The 21948-nt window shown below is 41.0% G+C and overlaps 1 protein-coding gene and 1 long non-coding RNA gene across 2 annotated transcripts in view; one reads left to right on the top strand and one right to left on the bottom strand.

The window, feature by feature from the left end:
• The window catches only part of LOC107228140 (protein pinocchio), a 65690-nt gene that overhangs the window by 21023 nt on the left and 22719 nt on the right, over positions 1-21948 (top strand). The window lies entirely within an intron of this gene.
• LOC124295460 lies at positions 9579-20810 on the bottom strand. The gene is made up of 2 exons (XR_006905397.1): positions 20223-20810; positions 9579-9735 (listed from the first exon to the last, which is right to left on the bottom strand). It is a non-coding gene; the product is annotated as an uncharacterized LOC124295460 (long non-coding RNA).

Below are 21948 nucleotides of genomic sequence, written 5' to 3'. Positions count from 1 at the left end.
ACTTCAAGTTTCGCCGCAAAAAAATTCGAAATTTGGCGCTTTCGGAACATTTCAAATACATAATATGTAAAAATTGCGCGCTTGTTGATTGGAATAAGTGCAATACACGAAACTAAGTAAGTAATGTCGTGCTCGTTATCCAGCGATTAACTCGTTAGCCGGGTTTGCTAAATTTTTATTACCCATAATAACTGCGTTCACTTATCGTCCAACTATAACCCGCTTGTGATAACTAAACTCTTTCTCGATACGGCGTTAATTTCAACAACGTCGACTTACCGCAATGCTCGCAGGTTCGAATCCGTTTCTCAACACCGTTTAGCGCGAAAATTATCCACCACATAGCCAAGTATTTTCGCACAATTTATGTAATCATTCAATTTGCGAATATCGTATCGTACAGTGCATTTATATTTAAAATTAAGTCACGCGTATCGTATCGGTCGCAAAAATTCCGCTTTATTGTGTAACGTGGAAATGTTGCTCTTTGTCTCGCCGTCATTAGCAGAAGCTGGTAGCGGGTAATTAGCGCGATGAGTTCTTCCAACGGCGGCACGTTGCGTCGCTCCTCCGAGCGAGATGCAACAGCTACGATCTCTATTTCTGGTTTCACAGAGTTTATTTTTGTGCATTCAACCACGTGCCAATGCTGCACGAGGCCTTCTCTGCTCTCTCAGTCCCATCTTAATTTATACGCACATAACACCGCGCTTCGCATCTGGTTGGCTTTAACAATTAAGCCGCGTTGACACCGAACAACATCTCGAACTCGATAATTCCCCCTCCCAGATTTCTTGCCTCGTTATTTTGCCCGAACACAAAGAACAAAAAGTGTGTACAATGTGTATCGTAGAACAATAGTTGAAGAATCGCACTATTTTTACAATCCGAAAAACGGGACAATAATGTCATTATTCGTGTATAGACGGTGTAACTTGGAATTGAATTTTCTTTACTCGAATTCGTTACACCGCGGTTTTTTTTTTTTTTTTTGATTTCTTTTTTCTCTGTAGTCTAGGAGAAACTTTCTTCGTTAATTAAACTCACTATTTACATTATTTCTATGTTTAGCTCGATTTTTGTTCCGGACTGTATGCTAATTGATACTTCCTTGTAAACATTGTGATTTCCAAATTTAGTCGCGCTCATTATATACATATATATAATGCACTTTACAAAGCGCAGCCGTATCGTTTATCGGAACTTCCATATAACATAATCAGAGACAAATTAAGACGCGAGTGCACATCTGCATCGGTATTTAACTCGGAACGTTAAATGGCTAGACATTGTTTGATCAGTAATTACACCGTCTTTTCGACTGGTACGCGCGACGTTTCGATATTTCCTTACTCGGAATCGCTCGTTGCGTGCGTGGCCTCTGCATCTTCAGGCCTAAACGATTCACACCCGAAATGCATAAATTTTGAGCGCGACGGAGTGAGGATTATTATCATCATGGTGCAATTCTTGACCAACGTGGGTCCAACTTTGCTTTCAGTGTTTTTTGTCACGTTTGGAAATAATTGCGAAACATTCCGTTACAAGTTTTCGTGTACTTTTTCGTGACATTCTTGACGCGGTTATCGATATACCGATTATTCTTACATTTGTTTGGGGGGGGGAGGGCTTTGTATCATGCGACTTATTCTACAAAGATATCGTAACGCATCCCGACGTTTTTGTACTCGCCGTTAATATAAAATAACAAATGAGCAACTTCGTTGTTCTTATTAAACTAGACCGATCGGTCAAAACTGTTGGTTATACCTTCAAAGATGAGGTTTTCAAGCACTTGCTGTAAATCGATTGAGTCACACAGGAAGCAATAGGATATCGTTATCTATTATTCTCTGACGGTTACCAAGAAATTTTTGTAAATTTCTCCCATCAATTACCGTTTTCTACAAGATAAGCAATCGACTATCGCAATGCCGCCGAAGGCGTTATTACTTCATTGATATCAATCTATCGAAGTCGGTTTCGTACACTCTCAACAAACAATTATAACTCTATAACGCCGTGTGAATTGAAAATACGATTGTTTTATTCCGGGAATCGAAGCCTATACGTATAATACGTAAGCCAATTATTATTGACAATGAGAAATTTGGTAGTGCAGTCAGGCCAGATAAGAAATATCGTTCCACGTGATTGTTGCGTGTTTACAAAATATCGCGTAGAATGAATGTAACCGCGTGATTCATTCATGCCTTCGAGCACGTGTATTTGTACAATAAATGCTAAAACCGGATATTTCTGCGTTCGGCAAAATTAAGTGTTTATAAAAAGCAAGTCGTTACTTGTTTATTTATTTATTTTCTTTCTTTTTTATTTCTCTCTCTCTACCGCAAATTGACTAGAATCACGTCAACTCGCGCTGATAACAGAGATTTCATTCCCTCCAAGTACGGGGTCAAAGAACCGTCGAGTCGAGAGAATATCGTCCCCGAAATCAAGCCTCGCTCTTCTTCCAAAGGTCGTTTCCAGGTCGCAAGGGACGGCGTTCCGAATTTGTGGATTATTTCGGATTCCCGGGGCGCATAATCAACGTGGCACGTGTGCATCTTCCAGAAACTTTGGGAACCGGAGCGCGGAGGTGGAAAATATGGAACGTTGCCTCCGAGCGGAATTTTCCCGACAATACGTCAGGCTATCGATTATGGCGAGACCCTCGACCTTGTGACCCGAGTGCAGCAAAGGCCTTCGGATCGCTCATCGTTGCATGGTGCAATTACTCTCATCTCCACGCAGTGCGCGAATTTATTTTTCAGCCGCTCGTTTATTTGTACAATTTAGTTATTTTTATGTTACCCCGATGTTATAACGATCGTACGATTTCCTCCGACAGCAGCTGCTGTTTTTTGCACGCGATTACAAAACTCGGCGTGACCTTGAACTTCTCAGCTCGACGGACGAATGGCTTCGAACGATATCAACGTCTAACGCGATTGCCTCGGATTTTCTAGACACGAATAGTATAGGTGTGCAGGTATATGTAAGAAGAAGGTCGATACGATATTTTACAAATTGATGTTACACGTGACGTATATTTTATACACTCTTCGGATACTTGTACCTATACTACATCCGGTATACGGAAGGTCGTAGGAAAATTTTTCAGCTAATAACCATAATTGCGTGCTTCTGATTGTAAAGTTAATATAGACGGTTGGTGCACGGCAATTGGAGAACGATGACAAAGCCCTCGAACCTTCGGTACCAGGCAGGCCGAATGACAACCTGTCAAAGTCAAAATTCATGCTTCGATTCGTACCAGTCTGTGAAGACCGATATATACTGGAATATCATACGCTTCGTTATCCATTTCTGTTCATAAATAGATTTCGTCAACTTTCTATGTTGAAACGTGGACAAATGTGAAGACGCTTTATTCTCCGATGTTACGTTTGTAATTCGTTACGGTGATTGTTCGCTCATCGCTCCAGCTTTTATTTGTCAGTATACGTTAACGATTTAGGATTTTTCAATTAGCGTATTTTCAGCAATACCTGCAGACTGAAATATTATACTCGCAGATAAACTTTGATTTCACAATAGGTCTGGTGAATATAAATTTATACAAGATATCGCCAATTCAACCGTCTCGAACGAATTTTTAGTATATCATGTTCTTCACAAACTTCGGACTGAAATAAAAAGATAAAAAATATCATCCGTCTGATACAGAGTATAATATTGCACGGCTGAGATCGTAAATCCCAAATCACGTGCACAGCAACGATACGTCAGATAACGTGACATTATCTGACACGTGAAGAATCGACATCTGCTCAATTCGTTATAATCCGCAAGTATAATCTGCATGTATTACAAATATGCTCGACGTACGATAATTTCTTGCCTCGTTGATCAGAGCTATTTTACCCGCCCTCCGTTTTTGCTTGCAGCTCTAATTATTCAATTACGCGTTTTCTTTACACGGATTGTTATAATTCAAGCGAAGCATGATTGGTTTGTTTCTTTTTTTCCTCTCCACTCTTTTTGCACCGTTCTTGACGGATTCACGGGTTTTCATTTATAACACGATCGGGCGTATCACAGCGTGGTGTCAATTGACGCGAGAGTCTTTACGGCTCATGGCTTTTGCCATGATCCGAGATTAATCGCACGCCGATTAACAATCGACTCACCGACAACGAGTCGAGACTATTTTTTGCAGCCTCGTAGACTTCGCTTTGCTCGCGGAGTACCTACCCAGCTTCACGCCTAATCGCTATTTATCCGTAAACGTTTCATGGTCACCAGCTCGTATCGAATTATAAGAGACACGTTCGAGCATGGTTTCCCGCTTTGTTTCTACTCCGAGACGTTGTCACAGGTCGCGGTTCTTGTTCCAATATTTTTTCACGCATACTTTTCCTTCCAAACTAATTAATATCACCCAAAGTCTTACAACTCGACGGTAATTCACCAAGCTAAAACGATGTTCCTTTTACGAGCTACTTTGGGAAGAAAGAAAACAATTATAAACATACGGAAATCGGGCCGAGGAATGCAGAGTTGGCGTATTTGTGAAACGGTGTTATTTTCAGTGCCACTAAAAATGTGATATTAGTGTCCTAGTGGCTCGTGCCTACAGCCTGCAGCATGTGCAAACGAATAATACAACTTGTGTACCGCAACTGATAATCTCTATAAGTTTGAAAATATTTTCGGACGAGCTTGAGGACAACCATATTTTCTGCATCATTGTTTATATGACTCTTTGTCCCCCATCAAAACAATGGTGTTCCAGAGAGTTCGACAGTTGCACCGTATCCGGATATCGAAGGGTCGATCTAACCGCAAAATTCGGCTTCGGAAGTACCGAGCAATTAGCTACATAAATCTGATCTTGAAATCATTCATGGATGCAGCGATCTTATTCCAGGCCCAAGGTCCAATCTGAGAAACAATCATGATTCATTGCGGCCATTCTATCGACGCTCCGGCGTCTGTCGCCAATTGAAGCTTGTCTCCGGCTGTGTGACCGTAAACGCCGCGTGCCTTGCGTTCAAGACTTCAAATAGTCAAACCTGCGACAAGTCAAATTCCTGAAAGGTCCAAATCGTTCTCTCGAACCAGGAAGATTTTACTTAACCCTTTCAGTTACAGTGGGATGCTCAACGTTACACCTCTAAAATTTTCATCTGCTAGCCTTATCACAGTTTATTTACAACTTAAAAGGGTCTTTGTTACTTTGTATAACCCCAAAAACCCCCGAGTAACAAGTTTCGGCCAGAATCGTCGAGTTTCGATAGTTTTTTAGATTTTACGTCCGCCATATCGGATCCGCCATCTTGAATTTAGAAATTATCAATTTTCGACTTCAGAGTTTTGAACAACGACCCCAAAAACCATCGGGTAACAAATTTTAGGCAAAAATATTGAGTTGAAAAATGTATGAACGAAAGGGTTAAGACACCGAGACGAACGACCCCGGAGGTTATAGAAAAATTGAGACATTCAGAGCTCGTTCGCATCAAACAGACCATCGGAAATTCCGTGGTAACGGTCGATCGGAGTTCCGATGCTTCGGAATTTCGCCTCGCTGCGCCCCTTTGCAGAATCACGAGAGCAACGTCGTAGGTACGAAACGATTATTACGCGGTGCACGCACCGTCCTGCAGAGGATGACACCGAATAACCTTGCGGCAGTGGTTGCAAAAACGGTGTACCTACGTCGCGGTCCGCATTCTCTTGAGGCTGCACAACCTTCAAAGGTCGTAAACGCCTTGCTGCGCAGAAAGACGGCACTGCTGCAATATGTAGTTCGGTTAAGCTCTGGAGGAATCGCTGAAGCTATTTTATTGCAGTGGCTGCGCAACGCCGAGAGGCAGCAAACAGGCCAAACCAGAGAACACCGCGATGCCTTGCAGCTTAAAGCTTAGTAACGTGAGACGTAGTTCTCTTTTGATATCGTTCGTTAAAACTGGGAGGAGAAAAAAAATTAGAGAGACTTTGAAACGAAAGCATGGAAAATATTAAAGCGCCTTAGCTCTTGATTACACCCCGCCGCAGTACTTTTTGACACAAAATTGCGACGTAGTTCAAGTTTTTCGTGCGACGGTAAATTAATCGGCACGAAAACTTCAGTCTCTGATGTTTGGGTTTCTTCTCGTGCAGTCGGACCTGCATTTTTATGACATATCGCTATGCCGTGGTCGACCTTGTTACAAAAGAACTAGGCATGTCTCTCTGTAACGGTTCGCTGGGTGATTAATATACTTTGGAAATCGTTCGGAGGGGAGAGAAAAAACGCGTCTTTCATCGTCCGCATTGCGTAAAAATGACTGCTATATGACGCGAGAAACGGCGGGGAGTATCCAATATTACGCAATGGATAAAACTAGGATTGTACCTGCCGACCGCAGGCGAACAAATAAGTGCTTTTTTTGCTGTTGAAATTGATTTTGTGGCGCAGTAAGTAACGTACGTCTGCTTCGTATGTCATTCTGGGAAAAGAGCTATGAACTCGAGGTTCTCGTCCGAGACTCTCGACTTGTATAGAAAAACGTTTGCTCATATTTAATGACTACATTACGTATATGTATATACTTTATGGAATATTTCGGAACCTAGTCGAGTCGTGTCGAACTTGGTGCTACCTTGAAAGAGAAAAGGAGACTAACGATGAGCAAAGAGGTTCTTGAGCCAATCAAGTTTCATTCAATGTTCGTAGCCAAAAAAAAAACTCGTGTATTAGGAATACCGCTTTGACGAAAGAAACGGAGAGTCGCGTAGATTCAAGTCGATCCGTTGTGTCGATGACGTTATTATTTGAACGCGAATGAAGTGTATTTTCAAAACAGATTCATTTTGCATGGTACGCCACTTAGCGTGGAATGTCCAGAAAACCTGGTTATACAACCGTCGTAAGACTAAATCGCGTCAAAAACAATCTTTGGACTGGTCAACTCCAGTTTCTGTTTTTGTTCAATCCAGTTCTTTGATCGTTACGGAGTTATGTACGTAAACATACATGTACAAAAGAAAAGAAAACAAATTAGAAAAACGCCAAATCGCTTAGATAGGATATTTCCTTTTGGGGCCGGTATAACAAGCTGTAAGATAAATATGCGTGGATAATCGTTCCAGGTTAGAGGAACGGTGTATAAGAAACAAGTTAGAAAAAAATGAGGCTTGACAAATTAATCGTTTAGTGAAAAGGATCCTTTTCACGAGTAAGACCCTGTCTTGTTCCTTTGTTCGGTTGGATATATTTCGGACCTTGAAACTAGATCTGAGAACACCAGATTCTCAAAAACTCTATCCCGCAGTCCATTGTCCGACGGGTATAATTTTAAATCCGCAGAAGGCGATTCTCAACGAACATCTCCGTCCTCTCTTCTCTTCTCCTCTCCTCTCATCACCTTGCCTCGCCTTTCGCTAGTAGCTAAGCCGTTTTAACGAACTCTCGGAGGTGGTTGGCTTCCTGGAGGAATGCAGCCGGGAGGAGAGACTTGCAAAAACTCGAAACGGCGCGTCGCAGTCGGCCTCCGGTCGTTTCTCCTTCCTTTACTCCTTCCTTTGCTTCTCTTCCTTTACCTTTTTTCTCATTCAACGCATCCCCATGCGGCGTTTCAGAGAGCCGAGCATGATGAAAAGGAACTCTTGGCTTCAACCTTTAGATCCGCCGAAACGTTTCGCTAAAAATAAGCATCACGTGACTCTCACAGTCTCTCAGGAAACTGACCACCCAAATGCGCACGCGCCAAATCACGCGATTTCAATGGTAGATCAAACAAGTTATTCTCAACGAATTTTTCGTCCGTTTGTCAGGTTGACCAACTGTCAGTTGTGGCCAGACGTTATAATCACCAGAATTCGCAAGCGTTTCGAGGTTATGTTGAATCCGGATTTTGAGACAGCCAAATTGTGACCAGCCTGCACATTTGAGTCAACATAACCTCGAATCGTTTGCGCACATCGGGGGAAAAACTAGAGTTGGCCAGCCTGTCGTAAACTACGGATGAAAAACTTGACGCATGCGCACTTGGGTGTTAAGTTTCCTGAGATTTATATAGCGAAAGCGTATAATGGCGAAGTCTTTGCACAATCATCCGGAGAGACACGTCTCGATTTCTTAGTCGAACTCGTTTCGTTCCGCGTTATAAAACCGGCCGGATGAAAATATTGTATATACCAGCTAGACGATATTGTCCGTGCCAAAAAATAATGAAAAAAAAAACACGGTCTTGGCGCCGCGGCCATTGAGCTCTGTTACGTCCGAGCATTGCGAATCGCGCAGCGAACGAGGGACGCAAGGTGTTCCGATGTTCTAACAATAGATATATTGGATTCGCGTATTGTTGTGCAGGCGTTATAAAAACGGGCAGCAGCGTTTGTTCGACTTTGATCGCAATTCTGCAGCGACACGTTGTTCCAAGTTATTTCGGTAACAAAGAGGGGGGGGGGACACCTTGGTGTCTATATTCGGACGCACATTTGGCGTCGTATAGGTAGGTAACAATAGAAGAGAAAAACGCATAAAGTAGATGACGAAGAAAAACTACGTTGCTAGACGCGAACTCGTCTCGACGTCTCCGCGTCGCCGTTTCTCGTGCGATTCAATCCCGATAACGTTTTTCGAGGCGCATTTTCCTCCTTGAGTGAATTTTTTGCCCTCTCATCCCTACGGCACCCAGGAACACTCGCTTTTTTAAACTTCAATTTAACTTTCCGACATTTCTAAACGCGTCTTTCAGCATTGTGCAAATTCTTTGCTGTGGAATTTATCTCGGCTTCTTTGATACTTTGTGCGTTACCCTTTTCAGTACGGCTATATCGTAAATCTACGAAATCCGACTTACTGGATACTCGACTAATTCTAAAAGCCGTGTTAATACTGACCTTATGTTTTTCACAAATACAACATCCAGACAGTCCATGACTAAACCACCGGCGCAAAAGGCGAGCGTGTAATCTCACATTAGGCCTGGGACTAACAGCCGTCCCGACGATAACAATTACGAACAATTTAGTCTGGTCTGGTGAACTTCTTTGGAAATTTATCATAGTTTGACATTGAATTGTCCATACCCACAGATCTTTATCCGTATACAAAAATCGTGTATATGTATGTACATACATTTTTTTAACCGCAACATTGTCAACGATATCGATGCCAGGCCATCGGTTCAAGAGACACACGGCATATTTTGACATTCAGCTCGTTATCATTTAAAAACTTGCGATTCTCTTCAAGTTGGAAACGGAACGAGGTCTTTGAAACGAAAGTTGAAAGACCCGTTAAGCAATGGTTAACGGTTAACCTATTGACATACTGGTTTTAAGCCTCGACTTATTGTCTGATTAGCCCAAGCAGATGTTCATCGCTATCGTCCTTTCTCGGGCCCGGAGATCAAACGGTGCAGAGTTCAGCTGCATCGCTGCTAATCGACAGCGATTAGCCTCAAGTTATTCGTTTTTCCTAATCATTGACCCTGTATAAAATTATGTGTGAAATGGCTCTGTGAACCAGATCGTTAGAACAAAGCTGAAGCGAAGCTAACGAGTTACGAGGTGAATGGATTCATTCTGTGTTCAAGGAAAGGGAAGAAATGCAACGAACATATTTATATAAACTTTTATTGTTAGAAACCTTGACGCGATTATGTACATAATCCGAGCACATTACTCATCACAGCCTCCAGGCTAGTCTTCAAGGTGTAAAGAAACTTTTTCCTGGCCTCGGATAAAAGTCTGCAGTCCAAACTGTGCGAGTTGTTCCTGTATTAGAAACAGAAAGCGTAAAGTCGTGTATAATCCGTACAGTCGATACAATTTCTCACTGCCAACAAAAGCGTACAAGATATGCTTTTGGACGTTAGACCGTGTTTGTGTCAGTGCTAATCTCTTCCCACAATTTATACTGAAAAATGTGTTATTATCGCGTTGTGTTATCACAACTGCATGTATATTGCAATGAATCTATACGGTTCTTATTCCCGGGTTCATATTCAGTTATTTCTTTAACTATACTACATCTATCCAAATTCTATTTTTATTGTTAAACGTTTTAACGAAAGTATGTCAAAGCCGTATATATACTGTACAGAGTCGTTTATATACACGCAGACGCAGTTATACAATGCGTATAATAGATCTAGTAGAACAAACAGATCGCGAATAATTTAACGAGTCTATACCTATACTTCCTCTTGATTTCGCGTGCGAAACACTACTTCAAAATTCGAGACAAGACCAATCCAACCACTAGTCTCAAGTACCTACCTACCTAAGTTCCAGAGTCACCTAAAGTCATGAACTGCCGCGATGCCGTACAAAACCTTTAAACTGTCCTTCTGATACTTCCTGTAGCAATAAACGTGCGTCGCACGTGCCGATCTCCTACTTTGCAAATTGGATCCTTCGCTGTCAAGGCCGCCAAGGCCGCGTGTCGTCTATACTTTTGCCTTGTCGGGGTCACAATTATACATGTGTCTAAACCTACACTTATTACAAATACGCTGACTCTGCGACCGTTAAGCCGCACCTAAAAAACGGCACAAGCTTTTACAATTTTTTCAGACCTTTTTCTGACAAATAAATCCAACGTTTGTCATCCATCGTCGACTTTTTTCCGACCATTTCACGCGTTTCTCATAGTTTCGTACATGCGTCCGTGATTACTTTCAAGTCCGAAGAGCGAGTGTTGCGTAGCCCGAATGCTATGAGCAGTGTTTGAGCGTGTAAACGCGAGGCCGTTGGCACCGTTTGTCAATTTATTGTTTACACATCGTGAAACTTCGTCAGTCTATGAATAAGACCGTCGTACAGACAAGTGGATCGTGTCATGCATCACAACTTGCACGAAGAATAGCGAACCGATTTAAGAGATGTTCGAATGGCAATTTTAAAAAATATATATGTAACGTATACGTGTGTGTCAATCGTGTTTGAACGGTGCAGGGTATTAAGCGGAAGAGCGTGGTGATGATTTGAGAATTTAAATCAAAATTAATTATATTATTGACAGGTTCTTGTCTGACTTCTGTGTACTTAAGGCACGACTTACAAGTACGTGTGTGTAACTGGCTGCTCTTTGTCTCAACTACAGACGTCGACGGCGCCGACTCGCATTAGTAAAATAAATCAGATAATACGTCACATCGTGCGAAATATGTTACGTAAATGCGACACCTATTCTTATTGGCCGGACACTTCGAGTCCCAGTCATCACAGAATGTATTAAATTCATTAAATTACGAGTCGAATGATATTGATTTAAATTTGTTTCGAGTCACGGTACGTTAGTTGATAAGTTTCGTTCGGTGGAGAAAACTATCGATACAATACTGAATCCTATAAATTTCAACTTTCAGTATCGCCAATTCAATGATACGATTTCGCTGAGTTTTCAAGCCTTCGAAATTATCGCTGCACTTGCCGCGTTAAGCTGAAAAATAAAATGGTTAAATAAGGAAATATTTGTAACCGTGATCATCACTGCAGGTATATACCTAGTTACAGCGGGAAATGAAAGCAAATTTTGTGAGCAACTCAAATCATGCAAAATGCAATTACACGGAACGATGCAGTTACGTATACAAATTTTGTCTGATTGTCTCTTCCTTCATCTACGAAGAGTAATTATAACTCCGTAAAGAAAATCTAATAGTATTTTGCAATGCCTATACATTTATGTAGAAGTGTAGGCAAAGAGATTAAAATCTGCACCGGCAACGAGCGAGAAAAAAAAAGATAATTGGAAAAAGAACTGCATAACGCATTACGTGGGTGTGTCTTTATGCGCATAAATCTTCGAAACGATATATCAGCTGTGCCGACTGAACAGCGACGATCCAGAAACCGACTTCCGCATTATGAATACCTGCTTGTCACGTAACAGAATTTTGCATGCATATTGTATACATCGTCCATACTTAGGTAATCGTACCTACATACTCGGTAAATGGACAAGTCGCAGAATGCTTCGAGTTAGAATAATACAGAAATGGAATATCGGTTAGGCGGTGAAATACGATTTCCTATTATCAATCACGGAGTAACCGCACGTAATGTGTAATTACTTGCTAATTACGGCAGCTGTGTGTAGAGCAATCGATTCGTTGATTATAATCTATCTACGTATTACATAGAGGGACGATATTCGCTCCAGAGTCCTGGCTAAAATTGATACCAAAACGATTACATTCCTTTATAGGTATAATTATTCTCAATTCGGTAATAAATCAGTTTTTTCAATACCACAAGACGGGGATAATTTTCCATTTGCGGTGAAATACTTTGCGGATTTCTTCTCTCTTTTCTTTTTTTTTTTTGTCAATCCGGAAGTGCTGAAATTATGCAGCGTCCTCGCTATTATTATTATTATCATCCGCGTATAGCGGACTGGTAATTACAATACGGTACGTCGTAATTCAGAGTATAAAAATAGCGAGGAGTAGAATAATACATACAAGTGTCGGTTGAATAAAATCAATGAGAAGCAATCGAACCTCCGCAATACAGTTTCTTGGGTATGATATATTTCGTGACATGTCACGCGTCGCGAAGATGTTCTGTGACCCAATTACCCAATTACATGATAGCCGATGGTGGTGAAATACGTCTTATCAGTTCATGGCGGCACGAGCCTCGCATCGTCAGCATATATAAGATATACGCACACATGATATACATATACATATATTCCAGGCGCGTGAAATTGGTGGGCTAATTTAAAACGCCGTCAATCACCAATTTCATGCGTGAACGATAAATGTCAATTCACACCGAGGAATATATATTCCACGCAGATGTATTTCTCTACTCTATAACCACACGGAACGCAGCCGTCGAGTGGAGTCAAAGTATAAAAGTGCCTTTTCGTTTCACCGAAAGCACGATTTACGAACTCGGTTCACGACCCCCGTCGCAATAGGCCAACTTTAGGTACCGCACTTTGAACTTGGGTGTTAAATGTGACGAGCTCCTTTGCGCATAATGGTTTATGCAAAATGGTACGGAAGTTCACATATTTGTCCCCAAAAAATTTAACGAACGTCGAGGCCTTACTTCGACGATCGAACATTTGGCAAAATTTCATCCGGAACAGATAATCGATTGGAAAGTTTATTTTGCTGCTGGTAATTTCTTTGGTGCGAGAATAAATTTGGTGAAAGGGAAAAAGCCAGATCGGTGATTTAAACGTTTCGACATTTAGATGGGAATAACCGCGTGAACAGGTTCAAATTAGTCAGTAATGTGCGACGCATATTATTCTACTCATTCTTACCGTGTTGTGTTTGCAATTTCATTTCCCCTCTTCCTTTTCGCTACTCTTACTGCACCAGGAAATCGCAAGAAAATTAACAAACTTCGTACAGAAACGGAAATCCCTGCATGAAATGCCACGAAGGAGACTGTCAATCATCGGCTTGTTTCCGCAATTAACAAATCTGTTCACCGTTCATTAGATGCATGCGTCTTACGTTCATGCATACATGATCAATGTCCGGGTTAACTACAACTCTTTGTTATCACCGGCTCGAGCATCGATCAAAAGCAGCCCAACTAATTCGTCCGGAAAATGTAAAACAACTTTAGTCACTTCACAACTGTTCAGTATTGTATTCGTATCTTATTTTTCGAGTGTCTCAAGGAAATTTCATTGATAACGCGTCATAGTTTTATTGCAGCAATCACTGGTCTCACGGTTACGCTATTCTCGCAATTCGAAAACAATTGTCTTGAGGAATAACAGATAATTAATCGCGGTCCTTCGGATCTTATTCACCGTCGGAAAAATCATTGTAGTTCATATCTAGTAGAACTTATACGAGTTTCGAGTCTCGTGACGTTTTCAAATGGATATAACGGTATTAATCGTGGGTGACAATTATTGAGACGTTTTTCTTTGAAGCTATTCAATAATTTGATCGGTCTACCATACAACTATCATAAATTCGTATACCGAACACCTACATTTCGGTAATCCCGGGTCGGGTATGGCTCTGTCCTTGTAATTTGAAAGTGGGAAAAATCCGTCGAGCACATTTTACGTCGACACGGGGACTAGTAATATGGGTAGTTTTGTACCACTCATTGGCTATCACGCCTATCCTGTCATTGCTATTCAAAAGGCTTTTAAAACTGGCCCCAATAAATTCCAGGATTCAATTGTCTTCGACAATTTGCGGATAATTATCCTCTAAATTGGAAGAAATGAGGCGTTAAAAGGTTTATGGATGCACACGTATGTGGGTCGAAATCGTTCCAGCCAACCAAAATTATACATATTGTTCTCACTTATGTTTGAAATGCCTGTGTAAAATTTTAAATCGATTTTCTGAATCATACCGGAGTTATTTTACTTCTAATTATTAATTTTGCGTTGTCGTGTTTATGGGAAACTGTCGGGATCGATGTCAAATCACGAAAAGTTAAAAGTAAAATAATTACCGCGACCGGTTTGCTTCGGACACTCGTTTTCAAATTTTACAAAAGTGTTTATAATAAAAGTAAGAATAATTTGTACAATTTTCATTATCCTAGCACCATTTGGATATACACGTTTTTACATCCTTAAGTTTCTTCGTTCAGCATGCGATTCCCCATCGACAATATTTGCCTCAAATTCCGAAAAGACTGTATAATTATTTCCAGTATTTGCTGCAGATACGAGTCTCCGAGAAGACTGTCTGTAAATCACTGCTGATTTTTATACTTCTCGATCTGCCTACGACTAGAAAATTCGTGGAAGCATCGAGCAAGCGAGGAATAGAGAAAACGAGCGCGAAAACGAACGGACTGGCCATGGGGACAGACACTCGATGAGCACGTGAACAAATATCGGTAAAGTTTCCTCCTCTTTCCGGATTGCCTCACACCAAGAAATTCGTAACGAGAACTCCGAACGTTACATCTACAAAAGACTAGCGGTGTAGGTACATACCTAGAAGTTTCATAGCCTCGTCGATATTTTCTTTTTCACGACTATTAAAAGCAAAATATATAACAGAGTATGGCAATAAACTTTACCCTTCTCTGTACGTGCGTATCGTTTATTTACTTTGAACGATGAACATGGTGAACGAGAGACCCTGAATTCAGGGCTATCGAGATAAGCTATATTATAACACTTTTCTATCGTGTCAAAAATGCGTAGCGCAACGATATCACGTTGTTTGAATTTTACATTCGGAAAACGATAAATTTTCCGGGTTTAATCAACGGCGGCGGAATATTATGAACAAGCTGTACCGCGAATCGAATGCAATCGTCGCATTAATTTCCGCAGTTAATCCGTATTGCCATGCATGATTGCATGGTAAACCGCAGGTAAACACCCCGCAGGATTTGCGTATTCTGGATATATTTAGACCACGGCATGCGTGCACGATGAAACTGCCGAATTAGCATGTGCGATAATTTTTCGGGTAGATGACCGAAAAAAAAAGACGACGTGCGGTCGACAAACAGGAAATTTCCTGCGACGGAGTTTAAATGCAAAACGGTAAAATATCGTCATCGAATCCCTGCAACAACTTCGATAATATATTAATACGTACATTGTGCCAGTTACTTTCCACAAGAATGCGAATCGGAATTATTTCCTCCGTGCACTTATCAATAAATCATGAACTCGTCGTTAGCGCCAGTGAACAAAGTGCCGGGTTTTGACGTATCGTGTCTTTAATATTTTCCTGAGAATATCCCAAGCTCGGGGTCATCGGGTGAAATCATTTAGCGAGTGACAAGTAAACGCGATCTTCATCAACGTTCTCATCGACTCCCGGATCAAACCGGAATCATTTTATTCACTAGTAGCAGAATGGAAATGTTTTCACCCATGCTTTTCGTTGAAACTCGTCGTAATTTTACGCATCTAAATCTCGCATGTACAAATTACAGTCGCTTCGAACAACCGCAGGAATATTTGTTGGAAAAAGTTTTTGATTCTCTCTGACAACCGCAGCTGGTGTTCGGTTAAATAATTTGACTTGTCGAAAACAGCCCTTGTAATTACAACTCATGGATCGATCTAAGCGGATAATTTCTCATTCCCTTACGCTCATGACTCGTCTTTCATTTCACACCAAATTCGAATACCGGATACAGAGACCAAAGATGGAACATAACAGCGAGAGTTCCACCCTGTGATGTAGATCAATTCACCGAGGGGTGTTAAAAGAAGTCAGGAGCTACAAGTCGTCGTTAGGATCATTAGCAAAAATAAGAAACCCCCTCTCCCTCCGCGTCAATTATCTCGGGGTCATCTTGTTGGCACTAGAATTTTGTGAGTCAGACCATTTAGCCGAGCATCCAGAGGTATCGAGTATTCAGGGCCATTCTGGCCGACGGAGGTAAAGTAAAAAAATAAAATGACACCCCTCTCGTCTCCGCTCAAGTATTTGTTTATCCGTCTGTACCGAATGAAACGCGGTTACATGTTACGGCTGATTTGAAACACAAACGACAGGTGGTCGAAACCAACTGTCGTTATTTCGCTACTTGAAATACCTACGCAAGTAGATATCAGCATATACCCGAGGATCCGTGTACAAAAGCGTGAAACAGCGATTTCCTTATACTTTCAAACCCCGATTCGCAAGCTCCATTATTGCAAAACTCGGCTCAGATCAGTATCACTGTTTACGGTACACACAGAAGGGAATAACGCTGCCTAAAGTCACGAGACGCTTGTGTCTCTCCCTCTTATCATGTTACGCCCACGCGTCACGCATGCAAACTCAGATACCGCGTACGTCACGCAGGCGGACTTACACATGCGAGAATGTGTCGCACACTCCTGGGCACGTATAAAGTTTAACGCCCAGATCGGTGCAATTATACATTTTGTCACGAGCATGAACGTCGAGATGCTCGGTACGCTATCTCCTACCGTTCGTCAACTTCTTACCATCGGCGTTGCCACGCCACGTGATAATCATTTCACCGCGAGCGATGTTAACGTCTTTCTGATTACATTATCGCAAACGTATAACGAGATTCAGATAATTTCGGTACGTCTCAGGAACGCCGGTACTTTACTGTGTAAAAAAACACCCGTTATACAGCCTCGTTTTTTCGGCAAGTCAGATGACTGTGACAGGCAAACATACAATATTGTCTTGTTACATATTTTTACGTATTTCGCGTGCATGCGTTGTACGAATACGAACGTGTAGGAAACGAGATAAAGAATTACGTCCCCAAGTAATAATATTGAGCAAAGTCCACATCGTACGATTCGTCGACTGATAGCTCAACGTTATTAAATATGAATTAGCGAAACGATCGTTATGGTTTTTTCTCTCATTTCGAGCATCCTCTTAAATACAATTTCCGCGCGATTCATTTCATTCCCAATTAATTATTAATCAATTAATTCCAGATTAAGTTTTTTGCCCGTGGTGCACTTACACGGTGATTTGCATCGGGTGTATCTCATGTTTGTATACCTACAGATAGGTATGTACCTACGGATAATTTACGTTATAATCGACCGCAGCGATCCAACGGTCCAATTACGCTGTACTGCGTTCCAGAGTCGAATAGAAGAAGAAGCAGAAGAAGTGGAGGAACCTTAATCGGCCATATCAGGCGCTCCTCGTGCCTGGTACCCACGTACATATAAAATAACTACGGATTGCAGCGTATAACGAGCGTGTTACAGAGCTTCTGTCGTACCCATTATGTGCTTCGATATCGCGTAATTGAGTTAATTAATACAACAGCGATAATACGGTGTGTTTCATTTCGTTCGTTTTGTTGTACCTGTAAACCAGTGGCGTAGTTGGAATGCTTTCTTTTCCTTTCCCCACAAGCGCGGAAAACCCGCGAGCGTTACGTCGTTGAAATGTCATTACACCGATATAACCGGAGACGAGGAGAAAAAGAAATTATTATTATAACAATATTGCAACGCACTCGTGTTGATGCGTCATTATTCCGAAGCATCGCGATATCGTCGTTGGTGTGTACAAGCGGCTGAAGAAATTCTCCCCGCTTCTCGATTTTTACATGAAAGCAAAAAAAAAAATAAAAGAAACCATTCGCTGTAGCAACGGACAACGTAATTCACCGCGGAAAATTTTTATACCGTGAAGTCTTAATCCGTCCCAGAGATAACTGTCCACGTTGATTGAAATCAGGCATTCATCGTTGCCCGTTGTTGCTGCTTGCAAACTCCCATACAGGACCTATATCTTCTTCGCGTATATATAACTTTTCACCGCTACCGATTGTGGGCGTCGTTACGAAGCCGTCACGAGGCCTCGACGTCACTCGATGCGTCGTCTATCCGTTACGGAATCTCGCCGTTTCTTTTACGCTCTCTTTGTCTAAATTCACTACAATACAGGCAGTAATTCACCGACATACTTCGGGTTTTCCTACGCAATATGCAGCAGTTTGGGTAAAAAACATTCTCGGTCCATCCGAGAAACCCTTAAACGGCAATCAAGTTCGATCTGGTTTCTACCGGTTATGACACAAACTCGCTTCGCGGTACTTTGAGACGCGACAGATAATTGCTGGCGAAGAATAACCGCCATGTGCTCGGCATCTTGGCGCCGGCAATCAATACCACAGCGGTAGTTTTAACCACCTATCGTAGGTACAACAAAGAAATATACGTAATGTACACACGATGCCGATTGAACGAGGAATAAAAAACTTCTTATCCGGAATTCCTTTTTTATTTACGTTTCGGAATGTGATGTTTTTAATTGTGCTCCTGCTTGAATATCGGAATTTGCTTCTGCTCGTTGCGTAACTCATCAAGTTCTTACGCCTAATTTAGTTTCGATCAAAGATTTTTATCAACCCTTTGTGTCATACCGATCGGCTTTAGTGCGATTGATTCTCTCCTTAATTTTCATTCGTATAGACTTATTGTGCGGGTGATTAAGCGGGTTTGCATAAGGTGCCCGGGTAATTGAACTGGCAATGAGAGAAATTAGTATAAACGAACGTATTAAACCTTCCTTAACCTTTCGACGCCCGGTGCAGTCGGACAATCGGTGACCCAGTAATTTCGGAAATGTATCAGCCCGGGCTAATTGTTACAACATCGTTTTATAAACTTGTCTGGTACCGTTGAGTCAATAAAGCAATCGGTTGGATCGTTATCACATTATCGTACGATAAAATATACCGGGTTTTCCAAACACGTAAAAGGATGCAGAAAAACGATGCACAATTTCTTACTCTTAGTATTTCATATCCGAAGTTAATTCCCATGTCGCGTGAAATTTCAAATTGTGAAGAAGAAAAAAAAAATTTCCTTCAACATGACGATGCATAAAAATATGGCTAATGACTTGAGTGATGTCTAAGTGCCTGGTTTGTCCAGTCATTTTAAAAATTATTCAGTAATTCGAAAATTCCTTTCCTCAAAATGCATGCCTGCATGGGTACAATAACAGCGATCGTTCTTTTTATCCCACTCGAGTCACTCGAGGATTACCAAACTTTGTTGTTTTTACGAAGCAGATACGTAAAGCAAAAATATACGAAACGTGCCAATCATGCACGAGTTATTGTATACATACAGCAAGTTACGACAGTGCAATAAGCTATATTGCGTAAGAGAAACTGCCGTGTCGGACGGGAAATTTCGGGTTTGACGTATCGCGTTTTCAAAAAGTTTCCAAACTCTTTGCGTTAAAAACGCAAACGGGACGAATAGAAGCGGAGTCGTGGGTTTGAATGACGGCTCTAAACAGTTCGGATTCTTACAACCGAACCACTCGTCTCGACTACTCAGGCACCGGACAAAGTTAACAATAGCCCTTGGGCTATGATCTAACCGACACTATACACCTGTTCGCTATGCGTTATGTACGAAACCCAACAAAGTCTCGCCGTCCGCGTGAATGAATGTTTGCCCAGTACTTACGATCCTAACTTTAACTTTTTAATAATGAATTCGGTTGATTTTAATAAGAAACGTGGCGCACGACTGAGTAGTTTTGAAATTTTATTTAATTTCGGTAAGACTTTCTAACCGCGTCGAGTCGCAGCATGGCGAAACGAGCGATAAGAGTGAGGCTCGTGCTTAATAAATATTTCTTTCAAGAAGAGTTCAAATATATAAGTATAGTATATAAACCTCGAGGATAAGATAAAGAATACTTGGAATTTTTTACTTTTCCTGTTACTTCCATTTATGTTGTATTTATATGATTCCAAGAGCTTGAATTCATCTCGACCGTATAATTTATGCATTCTTGTATTTTTAAACTTATGTACAAAACGGTACTCACGTTCGTTTTTCATGATGAATTAAGTCGAAGCTTGCACGTTCACGGATTTTAAACTTTCTTGCGTCTAATTTCTCAGAACAAATAACTATTGCAATATTCGACAATATTTCGTTGAGAGAAGATTGACGGATCAAGCAATTCCTGTACACCATAAGTATTAAAAAAAAATATAACGCCGAATTATATGCAAGAAAAAACTTATGTGTCACGCTGTGTATAAGCACGAAAAAATTCCCACTTAGCATCAGTAACTCAACTAAATATTTTTTATTTATTTTTCTGCACCTTTTCACGCGTAATATACATAACAGTAATCCATAATTTCGGGCCTGTAAGAGAGTGTACAATATCTATACCCAGAATATGCATCCTGAAACACATTTTTAACCGAATGGCCCTCTGGCGCTATACTTTCAACCACCAATTCACAGCCAAGTGCTAATGTCTCCTTATGCGCGTATATTGCAATGCGTATTGAAACAGGTGACACAAGTTTTTGTACTTGACAAAAGGCGAACGTACGGTACTATTAGCGTACCTACTCGTACTAGTGTACAACTAACTTTGCACACGCAAGAATAATATATCTGATAGCAGCTACGCACGAGTTAAACTAATATTCAAAGTAGATCACGCCTCTGCAGATGTTGCTGGTTATGTTTTCCTCACTGCAGGGGGTATAACAACGACAGAGCCGGCATATTTTTTCTATAAACAAACCGCCGATACGGGACAAAAATATTGTTTCCTATATGAATTTAATACGCGTGTTATCATTCGGTGTCGGATTATCTGTCCCCGACGCTGCGGAGTGTGTCTTTAACAATAAGGATAGACCAGCATTCAGAGGAGGTATCGAAAGCTCCATCGATCCATTACTAATCATTCGGATCGAGAGGTTCGATACGAACACGCATTTACAGTTTACAGTCTTAAATGTATACAATACCAATTATGATATACATAAATCGCAAGTATACATTTTTTTTTTGGGTCAAGATCGGAATAGCATCCGTCTCGTATTAAACCTACGGAAGATAAAATTACACAACCGGGTCAAGTTTTTGGGTCCGATGTATTATATAAACATCGGCTGGAAGATGTTAAACTCGTCGATGCCGCGGCCTGATTTATGTGCTAAATTTTTTATTCCCGTCGGAATTTTCAACGGAAGTGGGGATAAAGTGATACGTGTGCAATGGGTTTTTTTTTTTCTCTTTTACAAGTCGCGGAACCCACTTTGAGATGTTAACGATTTTATTACACGAAAACCGAAAGTTTAAAGGACGCGAGGTGATCGATGATCTTTGGGAAGATTACGATGCAACGATGGTCCGTAATTAAAAATCGATTAAATCACACTCGGGAAAATACAACAGAATCTATTTTTGGCATGTTAAGCTTCGTTACTTTATATTACACCCACGTATATTATACCGAAATTAATATTAATCCGTGATCTATTTCTGCCGCGATGTGAAAATGCCATGCACGCTTCACTTGATAATAATGCCGCACCTGTGAAAGTTATAAATATATACAATACCTGAAACGTAGAGAGTAATGAGAAATAATTCCAGACGTAAACAGTACGGTACATATTATTAATTTACTGTGTAAATTAATGTTTCTAACATAATTATGTAAATGCGAAAAAGTATGAGCGTCAAATTCTCGCAAAATTTTAATACCATTCCGAGAAAATTAAGCCTGCACGGTTGATTGA

The sequence above is a fragment of the Neodiprion lecontei genome, chromosome 1 (genome assembly GCF_021901455.1).
Source record: "Neodiprion lecontei isolate iyNeoLeco1 chromosome 1, iyNeoLeco1.1, whole genome shotgun sequence".
Taxonomy (NCBI): Eukaryota; Metazoa; Arthropoda; class Insecta; order Hymenoptera; family Diprionidae; genus Neodiprion; species Neodiprion lecontei.
Note: the sequence above shows the minus strand (reverse complement) of the source record. Positions and strands in the feature narration are given on the sequence as shown.